The sequence below is a fragment of the Fistularia commersonii genome, chromosome 12, assembly GCF_037954325.1.
Source record: "Fistularia commersonii isolate RoL2024-O1a breed Wild chromosome 12, RoL_Fcom_v1.0, whole genome shotgun sequence".
NCBI lineage: Eukaryota > Metazoa > Chordata > Actinopteri > Syngnathiformes > Fistulariidae > Fistularia > Fistularia commersonii.
The window spans coordinates 4,763,137-4,773,077 of NC_141295.1; the positions used below are offsets into that span (position 1 = coordinate 4,763,137).

At 48.8% G+C, this 9,941-nt stretch overlaps 1 protein-coding gene across 1 annotated transcript in view; it reads left to right on the forward strand.

Annotated features, from left to right (window-relative positions):
* Positions 1 to 9,355: 9,355 nt before the first annotated feature.
* LOC147228412 (homeobox protein OTX1-like) overlaps positions 9,356 to 9,941 on the forward strand; it is a 4,474-nt gene continuing 3,888 nt past the window's right edge. Inside the window, exon 1 of the mRNA XM_086156103.1 lies at positions 9,356 to 9,612. The gene's annotated coding sequence lies outside the window, so the exon portion shown is untranslated. The remainder of the gene's footprint in view (positions 9,613 to 9,941) is intronic.

The following is a 9,941-nucleotide window of genomic DNA, read 5'->3' on the forward strand; positions in this document are numbered from 1 at the left end:
CTGCGCAACTTTTAGGGAAAATGGGATATTAGCCGACCTGAAGTAATAATCAATTTATGGCTGCGCGACGGGAGATCAAAACAGTCAGGGGGGGGATTTTTTTTTTAGAAGGGGGAGGCTGTTTCTCACCGGTGTTGTAATGAGATCACCCACACCAGGAATTAGCCACCGCCGCCGCCAAACAACAGGCCACCGTCCCCCGGCGGCGTCCGGGGTGCTTTAATAGCGCGGCGACCTCTGAAAGGTTCCCGGCCGGCGGCTCATATTAGCGCCGAAGCTCGCCGCTTAATAGGATGATGCCTTTTGGCTTTTGTCATGAGATGATTAGGGGCGGCGGCGGCGCCGCCTGTTGAGCGGCAGCTCTACAATCCACTCGCCAGGACTTATTGACTGGGGAAAAAGAAAAAAAAAAAAAAAAAAAGGTCTCTTTTGATGAAAACACCTCTCCATCAGGTGAGTGTGCACCTCCTTCAGGGAACCTCGAGAGCTTTGTTTTCCTCCCGCCAGCGGGGGGGCACACTGTGTGTGTGTGTGTGTGTGTGTGTGTCACGGAGCCCCTCCAACACACACATATACACACACACAAACATCTGTAATTATTATGAATGGATGAATTCTGTTGCCTGTTTTTGTGTTATTACGCAACGCTGCTAACACGGTTATAAGTGTTAAAAAAATTTAAAATTTTGTTTCCCGTTTTATGTGTTTGTTGTGTTATTACACGTAGCGAGTCGCGTTATAACACCGCGTTTCTCGTGTTGCAACAACAGTCGGCCTTGTTATTACAGTGCTTTCGTCACAATAATCTTGAATAAAAAATACATTTCATGTCAAAATCTCTGTGTTTTTGTGCCGTTTTTTGATCTTATTTTGCGAAACGTGAATCAATGGGTTTTTGGAAGCTAGTTTTGTGGATCAGATGGAGGAGGTGGCGCGCCCTGACAAAAGGCTGCACGTCAGCGCCGCCGTTTCCGAACGGAACCCGGGGCCAGTGAAGGCATCACAACAAACAAATAAATAAGACGGCATCTATTCATAAATAGCCGTCCGCGGTTCCCTCGGCGAGCACCCACGTTTGGCCAGATTGACGTTAAACAGACCCCCCCCCTCCTTTCACACCCCCACCCCATCCCAGCCTGGCCGCCCCCCCCCCCCCCCTCCACTCTTTTTCTTTCTTTCTTTTCTTTTTCTGCAATCAATGCAGGTCCTTTCAATCAGGAGAGCTTTATACTCGGGATTAGTTTTGGTGACTTAAGAAGCCGGACTACCTCGGCGCCCCCGCCATCTGCAGCCCCCCCGTCGAACCCCCTTCTCCCCCGTCCTCCACCATCACCACCAAAATAGCACAAGGATGCGGCGGGGCCTTTCACTCGCCGCTCCGGAGCGCAGGCCCACTCCAAGTAATTAAATCAATCCCTTTGTGCCCCCCGATGTCCCCCCCCCCCCCCGGCGGGCGGCTGCCCGGGATCTGATTACGGCTCTTCTTCATGCATATTCAGCCGTCCAGACGCACCTTCGGCCGCCGACCCGGCCCTCCCTCCTCGCCCGACTCTTCCTCCTCGTCCTTTCTACGCGCTACTTTTTTTTCCCCCGACCGCCTCACGCCCTCCGGGTGTGTTTCTGAGACGTTAGCGTTAGCGTTAGCGTGTCCCGCGGGCGTGTTCGTGAGGAAAGCCCCCCCACCACCTCCCCCCCCCGGTTTGGGTCGGACCCCCGAAACACAAATTGGATTAGCGGGTATTGGATTAAAGGTAAAACGGAGGGATAACAAACAAGAAAAGCTGCCTGTGATCACAGGGTTTAATATATTTCTCTTCCTCTCCGCTCCCTTTCTTCTCTCCTCCGCCTCCCCCCCCGTCTTTCTTTTCCAGCAAAGATCTCAGGCTTAAGACAGACTTATTAAAACCCAGGATTAATTTGTAATGCCCCCCCACCCCCTACCCGAGCCCTCGGGGTCAACCGAAGATTTGTTATCTAAAGCAAACAGGAAAAAACGTAGTGTGACGGCAGAACGAGGCCTTCGGGTCCCAAAAGGACGGTGGGAGATCTTACAAATTAATCCCGGGTTTTAATAAGGGGTTGCAGGTGGAGGCAAATAATAAAAGTCGCACCGTCTAAAAAATAAAAAGACACATTTTGCCTTTCGGAGGCGGCGACGCCCGATAATCCCGATGTGTTTAAAGACCCTGTTTGATTGTCTGGATTAAGAGGAAGAGGAATGTCGGGTGTTTATCCGGCAGCGGGACGCTCTCATTAGCCTTATCTTTTTAATGTAGCGCTGCCTCAGATTACCATCTTAATCTTACTTGGTGATGGAGGCGTCGCTCACTACGACCGCACAATGCCATTTCGGGAGGCGGAGGAGGCTAAGAAAACGAGTCTTAGAAAGTAATCTGATTACTTAACAGAGGAGGAAGGGCACCTGAATGTGCGGCGGCTAGCATCTGCAGGCATAGCGTGACCACTGTGTGTGTGTGTGTGTGTCATGGTTGTTCTTACATTGTGGTGTATTCTCAGGAAAGTGGACTTAACGCGTCCTTCCATCCTTCCATCTCTCCATTTGTTTATCCATCCCTCCTTCTTTTCATCTGTCTATCAATCTGTCCGTCCATCCTTCCGTCTCTATCATTTATCTGTCCGTCTTTCCATCTATTGTTTGTTTATCCTTCCATCTGTTTGTCCACCCATCTGTCTTTCTGTCTAACCATTTGTTTTTCCATCCGTCCATCCTTCCATCTGTTTAAATATCTATCCATCCTTCCTTCTGTCTGTCTGTCCATCCATCCGTTCCCCCGTCCCGACCGAACAACGATTTTAGGGTTTCCGACCAACCGTCCGGGCAGCGAAGAGGCCGATCCCTTTGTCCCTTAGCCTGCAAAGCTAACCACTAGCTTAGCTAGCGAGCACGTGTACTTCCTTTGAATCGCTACGACTCTAAACCGGTGAGTTCAATGAAATAATAATAAAAAACCAGCGGAAGTTGGATGACACCGACGCGATGCCACTTCTTCCGGAGGAAACTTGAGCATTAACTGATATCTATTTTGAGGGCGTTGCCCTTCCGGAAGCTCAAAGAGAGGAAAAGCGAGCGTCATCCTCGTCCCGGTTTTGACGGTGCGATCGGTGTCTCTGCCTCGCGTCCGCCTGTAATCCCCCTTTCGCAGTGGATTAACGCCGCTCGGCGGCGGCGAGTGTTGAATCAATGTTTATTAATGGTCGCTTTAAGTGTTTCGAGATTAAGTCATTAACATATTGATGAAGTTTTTCACGTGGCGGGCGCTGAGAAAGGGAGCCGGACGAAGCGGAGGAAGAAGAACTGTCATTCAAACGTCATTCGGGCGAGGAGGACGACAGCGGCGCCCGTTAACTGACGAATTAATTCAAGGAAATCAACAATTGATCGATTGATGGGTGATATTACCCGGCGCTGAAGTCGGCACGACGTGTTTAATGAGGCAGATTCTTGCTCCATTAATTCGTTAATTAATATTTATTTGAGGAAGCTCTGGTGGCGAACGCGGCCCCCGGCCCCGGCGGATAAACCCACTCCCGTCGGATAAAAGTGTTAATAACAGAATCATTACACGGCGGCCCTGTTCTTTTAGCGTCCCTCTCTCACCCGATAAGACACCTGATCTATAATAAATCAATTCCAATTAGTTTTATGTTCGGGGGACGGGGGAGGCGGTCTCCTCCGTCATCAGCGCACCTGGTATCAGCTCATCTGCTGATTATTACCTGCAGATTATGCACTCAGAATGGCGGCCCGCTCTCGAATCAAGGACACGGTGACCAAACCCCCACGCGGTTTGTTTTTGGTACGGTCCAACATGCACCGTGTCCAAGGGAACCGGGGGAACATCGCAACAAACGGGGCTGTTTTAAGTCTCCGGATCAGATTATTTCAACCCAAGTCGGTGTTTTGATGACCCAACAGCCAAACCGCGGCAAACGACGGCATTTTTCTCCAGATTAACGCAGAAAGAGGAATCCGCACAAGCTTGAATTCTTGTCGAAATCTTCTTCCTGCGGCAACTGGTCAGGTGGTAAGAACTGAAGAAGCCTCTGGGATGAGGGGTGAAACATCTGCGAGGGAAAAAATTCAAGTCCAGCTGCCGTGACAAGAATCCGTGCAGCCCCTCCTCCCCCAAATCAATCCATCGACAGTTCCTCTTTGAAAGTTGACGCTCCGCCCTGGAAGACGGCAGTCACGCGTCGGACTCCACTACTTTCGTCACCCGGGCGGTATTTTTTTTTAATTTGATAAGCTATTTTCTTTCCTCCACGTAGAAAATCAATATGTAATCCCGTGCCGGGGCTAATCCCCGTCGGCGGGGCTCTTTCAGCCCCGGTTACGGGTCGTCTGCCGCCGCGCATTGATTAGCCGGCGAGCCAGAATCCTATCAAATGGCCGACTCTGATGATGGAGCGAACACTCAGCGCCCGGACTTGACTGGACCCAGAGATAAGGAACCGGTGGCAATTCCCTGCCTCCTGGAGGTGGAGGGGAGGGGGCGTTTGTTTCTGCCACCATGCTCCTCTGTGGATTAAAACGGCATCGGGGGTTGGGCGGGCTCCGGTTGGGGAAGGTGTAAATTCACATTTTCGGGTATTTAGCAGAGTCTGTGGACGGCAGCTCGTCTCGCGGGAGGGCCGATCTGACAGACGTCCGATTAGCGACACAGCTAACACGTGCTCTGAACTCAGGAGGGACGTTCTACTTTTGGAAGTCCAACAAAGGGATTGACCTTGGCCGCTAATGCTAACAGCAGCCGCTAGCCCTGCTTCTGCGAACATCCGCAATATCATTCGCATCTGCTTCTGCAAACAATAGCAATACCACTAGCATCTTTTTAGTGTCCGACACCTGCGAAGCTAAAAACAGTGCTCTGTTCAGTTCGGATACCCTAGCAAACAGGCTAACAGGATGCGAGCCCTGAGCGGATACTTCTCAAAAAACATAAAACTTTGCAGATTTGACCGAATCTCACAGCTTTTTTTTTTCTCAAATTTTATGTTGTTGGGAGCGCAGAGAAGAAGCGTTGCATTCCTGCGGCTTCTGCCGGGGCTCACATGGTTACGGCTGCTACGCCTTGCTGGAGAAATCTGAATGAGCGCTGGCCGTGCAAGTTTTAACGTGATTGCCCGAGGGGCGGCCCAGTGAAAGAACAGAGCTGGAGAAAACAGGAGGGTGGGGGAGTGGGGGGGCATAATCCTAAAAGGATTGGAAGTTACCCTCCAACACACACACACACACAAAGTAATTCCCTCCACACACACACACACCTCGGTCTTTCAGGGGGTGATGGGTACTGGATGGGGTCAGTTGGTCTCATGGTTCTGGTGTCTGATTTCCCCCCCGCCTCCCCCTTCTTCTTCATTGTTTGTGTTCCTAATGAGGGGGGCGGGAACGGAGGAGCTGTGATTGACAGCTACTACCCCCCCCCCACACACACACACACACACTCGGCACTCTTCACTACGTCTCCAGAAAGAATGGCTGATATTTGTACTGTACTCTCGATTCACTCACTTCCTGTTTGTTGACTCGCGTCGCTTTTCCTAAGTGTCGCCGAGGTGAAGCTCCTGCCCTGGATGTGGAGCAGGTCTGAAGGTGGAAACCATCCTTTCCTTGGTTTCCTCGGAGGGTCAACAGGGCCTTTTTGTTCAATTCTGGAAAAAAAAAAAAAAGGTGAATTAAAAAAACAACCAGTCATGGCGGCATCCTCTCAGAGAGCAGGATGCAAACGGGGCTTCTTCTGGCTCTCTGTGAGATTTCCAGGGTTGTACGGGACAGACGGACATCAGAAGCACCTCTGGACGCCATCGGCTGGATGTGCCACCCATCAGATTAACGGGACGACCAATCCCCCCCCTGGCTGTCGTGGCAGTGTGCGATGATGATGTAACATGAAGCCGGTATCATAAGATGCCGGTGTGAGGAAACGCCCTATCAGTAGGTGGCACTACACACTCTCCAATGGAGACTTTGTCTGACTTTACTGGGATTGGACTAACACAATGTTCGACCCTCATCGGTAGTATCCGTTCAGTCGATACTTAAATATCTTCCTCCCACCACAAGGGGGCGCTACAGCGACGGGTAACAGGTTCGTCAACTGAACGACAATCCCTGGATGCACTGCGGCCGAAACCTTCCACGCCAGGTGGCTGTTACACTGTTACACGTCCGGCGTGGGAAGCTAACATGCTAACAGATGTCTACGGAGGTCCTCGGACGAGGCCTCTTCGGTTCCAAACTCCAAGTCCAGTCGCCACGAAAACATTTCCGTAAGAATGCTAAGAGATAGTTGTACGTAGCACGGCTAGCTCAAACCGTCGCCCTGCCCTTCAGGGTCACCGCTAACGTGGCGCTTCTCCCCGCCGCTACAAATAACAAAGTCTTTCTTCAGGTGGGGTTCCCCCCGTCCACACCTTTGGCTTCTACGGGATCAGAAACCACGTTTCTGCGGATCAGCCCCCGCTCAGTCAGTCGGGGTTCTAAATTGAGGAACCTCCCTGTCAGAGCTCTGCCCGGGTTATTTCACGGCTCCGCTGATCCGTGTCAGGTTTCGTAGTAACTGGAGCCAAGCGCAAGAGGAAAAAAAAAAAAAAAAAAAAAAAAAAGAGAAAAGATGAATCAAACTACCTAAAACCAAACGGGAGTCACTTGAGGCAAGAAAGAGGAACCGGAGCGAGCGGGAGGTTCGTCGGACATCCAGAACCGCCAAGACGGCAATCGCAAAAACACAAGACAGTGACTTCACGCAAGGAAGCACACAATAGAAATAAACTACATTTAAAAACCCGCCAATACAGCTGCCGCGGGATTTGAATTTGAATCCTGTGACCAATTACTCAAGTCATTAAGGCCTAATGATGATCATACTAATTGCAACAGTTTGAGCCTTTTATATGGCATTTATGAAATAAAACCAGGGACAAAAAATTGCAGATTCAAGCATTCGGAAAAGCAGAAAGGGGCAGAAATTATTCATTTTAAATAAAGTTGAATCTAAATGTATCCTTACTAATACAATAATAATACTACTAGAATAATTACTGATAATATAATTTGAAGAAAATTAATAATTATCATTACATTTAAAAAGAAAACGTCTCAGTTATTCGCGTTCTCTTTTTGCTGCTTTTCCCTGACTTTCCGTGCATGATCTGTGCTGCCTTTTCTGCTTGCAATTTCATACCAATTCCCTGTTTTCAGCATATACGTGGTTTCTGCAGGGGACGAGGCGCTTGCCGGTCAGGACGCCGCTGCACCGCGGAGCCGTTGGCCGGCTTGGTGGAGTTACATAACCACTGGCAGCCTTATTTCCGCTCCCTACGTCACGGCGCTGTCACCTCAGCGGCCACGGAGATTAGCTTTGCTGGAAAATGACGGCGCTCGGATATTTCGCCGCCGAGAGACGTGGCCTGCCTTCGGCTCGGAGCAATCAAAAGCAAAAGCATTCAAGTGCCACTTTACGGCCTGTCCCGCATGCAGGTTTCAGCCAAATAATCTGGTAAATCTCTAAAACCCCTAAAAACACACACACACACCCACACACCTCCATTTGCATTCTGAAGGCAGCAACTGATGTACACACCACAAACAATTTGAGCTCACACTGTCAAATTCACCCGGACGATGAACTTTTGTGTGTTTTTTAAATCCTACCTGTGTGTGTGTGTGTGTCTGTGTGTGAGGCCTTGTCTTCTCCTTAGAAGAATCCAGAATCTCCTGCCAGGTGTCGGGTAAACATCTAGTCCAGGTCCATCAAACCTTCCTTCTGGTTTCTTGCAGCTGAACGTGCAGCTCCCAGAGGCTCGAAGAGGGTGTCTTTGGCCTGATCTGTGTCCGCCCGGCAGGTTTCTAGTGTGTGTGTGTGTGTGTGTGTGTGCCTGTGTGAGTGTGTGTGTTTTGCTTGAAGCCTGAAGCCTGAGCCTCCTGCAAGCTTTCTGACAACCTGGGATTTTATGCATCTTGCTTTTAATAAGTGCCGACAACACTGAGGAGAAAAACCTCTCCAAACTTAACCCCCTCCACCTCCGGCCCGCCTGCGCGCACACACACACACACACACACACACACACACACACACACACACACACACACACACAGCTACACCTCTTTAGGCTGCTTGATCCCTGGATTTATGGGCTTAGTATTAAGAAAATACGCCAGCAATTTGGGATTAGACCCCCCCCCCTCTTCAAAAAAAAAGAAACCCCTTAGAACAACAATGGCGCCGTCCTTTTGATATCTTGATACTTGTGATCAATCGCCGGCTTTGACGCCGTCCAGCGCTGCCATTTTTCTTTGGGGACGCAAAACAGGAAATGGGATAATGAGGATTTTCTATTCAAAACTCCTTTTGATTTTTATCAGCACACCCATTAACTCTGTAAGCTTTAATTAATATAGTTACTGCGGAAATTGTTTACTATATTTCCTCTGAGAGGCATTTAATCACTGCTGAAAACAAACTTTATCCACGAGCGCTGTTTATCCATAATGTTTATTTGTTGGTTTTTACTGGAGTTATCTATTTGAGATTTTATGCATCAAACTATTTGCAAAAAAAAAAAAAAAAGTTGAATCCAAATTTATCATAAATGGAAACCATAATTTATTATTATTTGAAAGAAATCCTTATACTGAAGGAAGGCCTGCGTCATGCCTGTAAAGTTTTTTTTGTTCATCTGGGTTGGGGATATTGTGTTCATCCAAACTACCCAAACTACTTTTAGTTATTATTGACATGAAAAATATTCTTATTCATTATTGCGATTCTTGCTGAGCGGGGGGGAGGGGGGCATTCTAATTTATTTATTCATTATTTTTTTTGACTAATTTGGGGGTAATTTTTCTGTTGTCAAAAAGTCACCCAAAGCGACTTTACGCTAGCCGCTTGCTGCTAGCCACCGCCTAGCGAGGCTAACTGCGTCAAGCTAACTTGCCGTTAAAAAGAGTTCCCATGTTTCCCCCTCTCGCCTTTAAAACGCACCCGTCGTGTGATAAGACTCTGATATATTTCAGCAAACCGCCATTTGCCGCCTAAATACAAGTTATTTCACCTCAAAAAGCCGCCCGGACTCCCTTCCGTCATGGCAGCCGCCGCCCTCCAACTTTGCCCACAAACTTCTTCAACATTTTTTTTTTTTTTTTTCCCCGATCACATGACGCGAGTCTCGTGCAAGTGGGCGGGACCTTCCCCGGCGTTCCCCGCCCGCCGATTGGTCGCCCGGTCGAACGTGAGCTGTGCCGTGATTGGACGCCGGTCCACGGAGCCGCGTGCTTCTATTGCTCATAGAGGCGAGGGCCGCGGAGCGAGCGGCAATCTCTGTCCGTCAACACCGGCGGAGGAGCGGCTGCGGAACCTCCGAGAACCGGCCTCCTTTTCCACCTCCTCCTCCTTTTCGTCCTCCCTCTCCACCCCCTCCTCTTCATCTTCTCCCTCCTCCTCCTCCTCCTCTCTTTTCTCCTACTGAAATGTTAATTGCCGCGCAGGACCGAGCCGCCGAAGCTGACTCCTCCGCGCGGAGATCGGACCCCGGGCTCCGGATGTCAGCCGACTGACTTTGGACTGGAATTTTATTTAAATAAAAAAAAAGGTGAGAACCCAATCTAATTCAATCTTATTTTATTTTAATTTATTTTACCATATTTTGTTATATTTTATTACATTTTATTTCATTTTATTTTGTTTTACATAAATGGTAATAAACGGGATATCGCGGGAGTCCCTTATTATGCATTATTTACATGAAACTATTTTAATAGGTGAAACTCCATTGCTCCGGGTGAAAATAAAGAAAGAAACTCTTTTTTCACCTTTAATTCTCTTTTCTTTAAAGGAAAGGAAAAGTGATTATTTGACATCGTGTTTTTTTATATATATTTTCCGTCCGCTGTTAACAAATAAAACGAGTTTACATGGGAA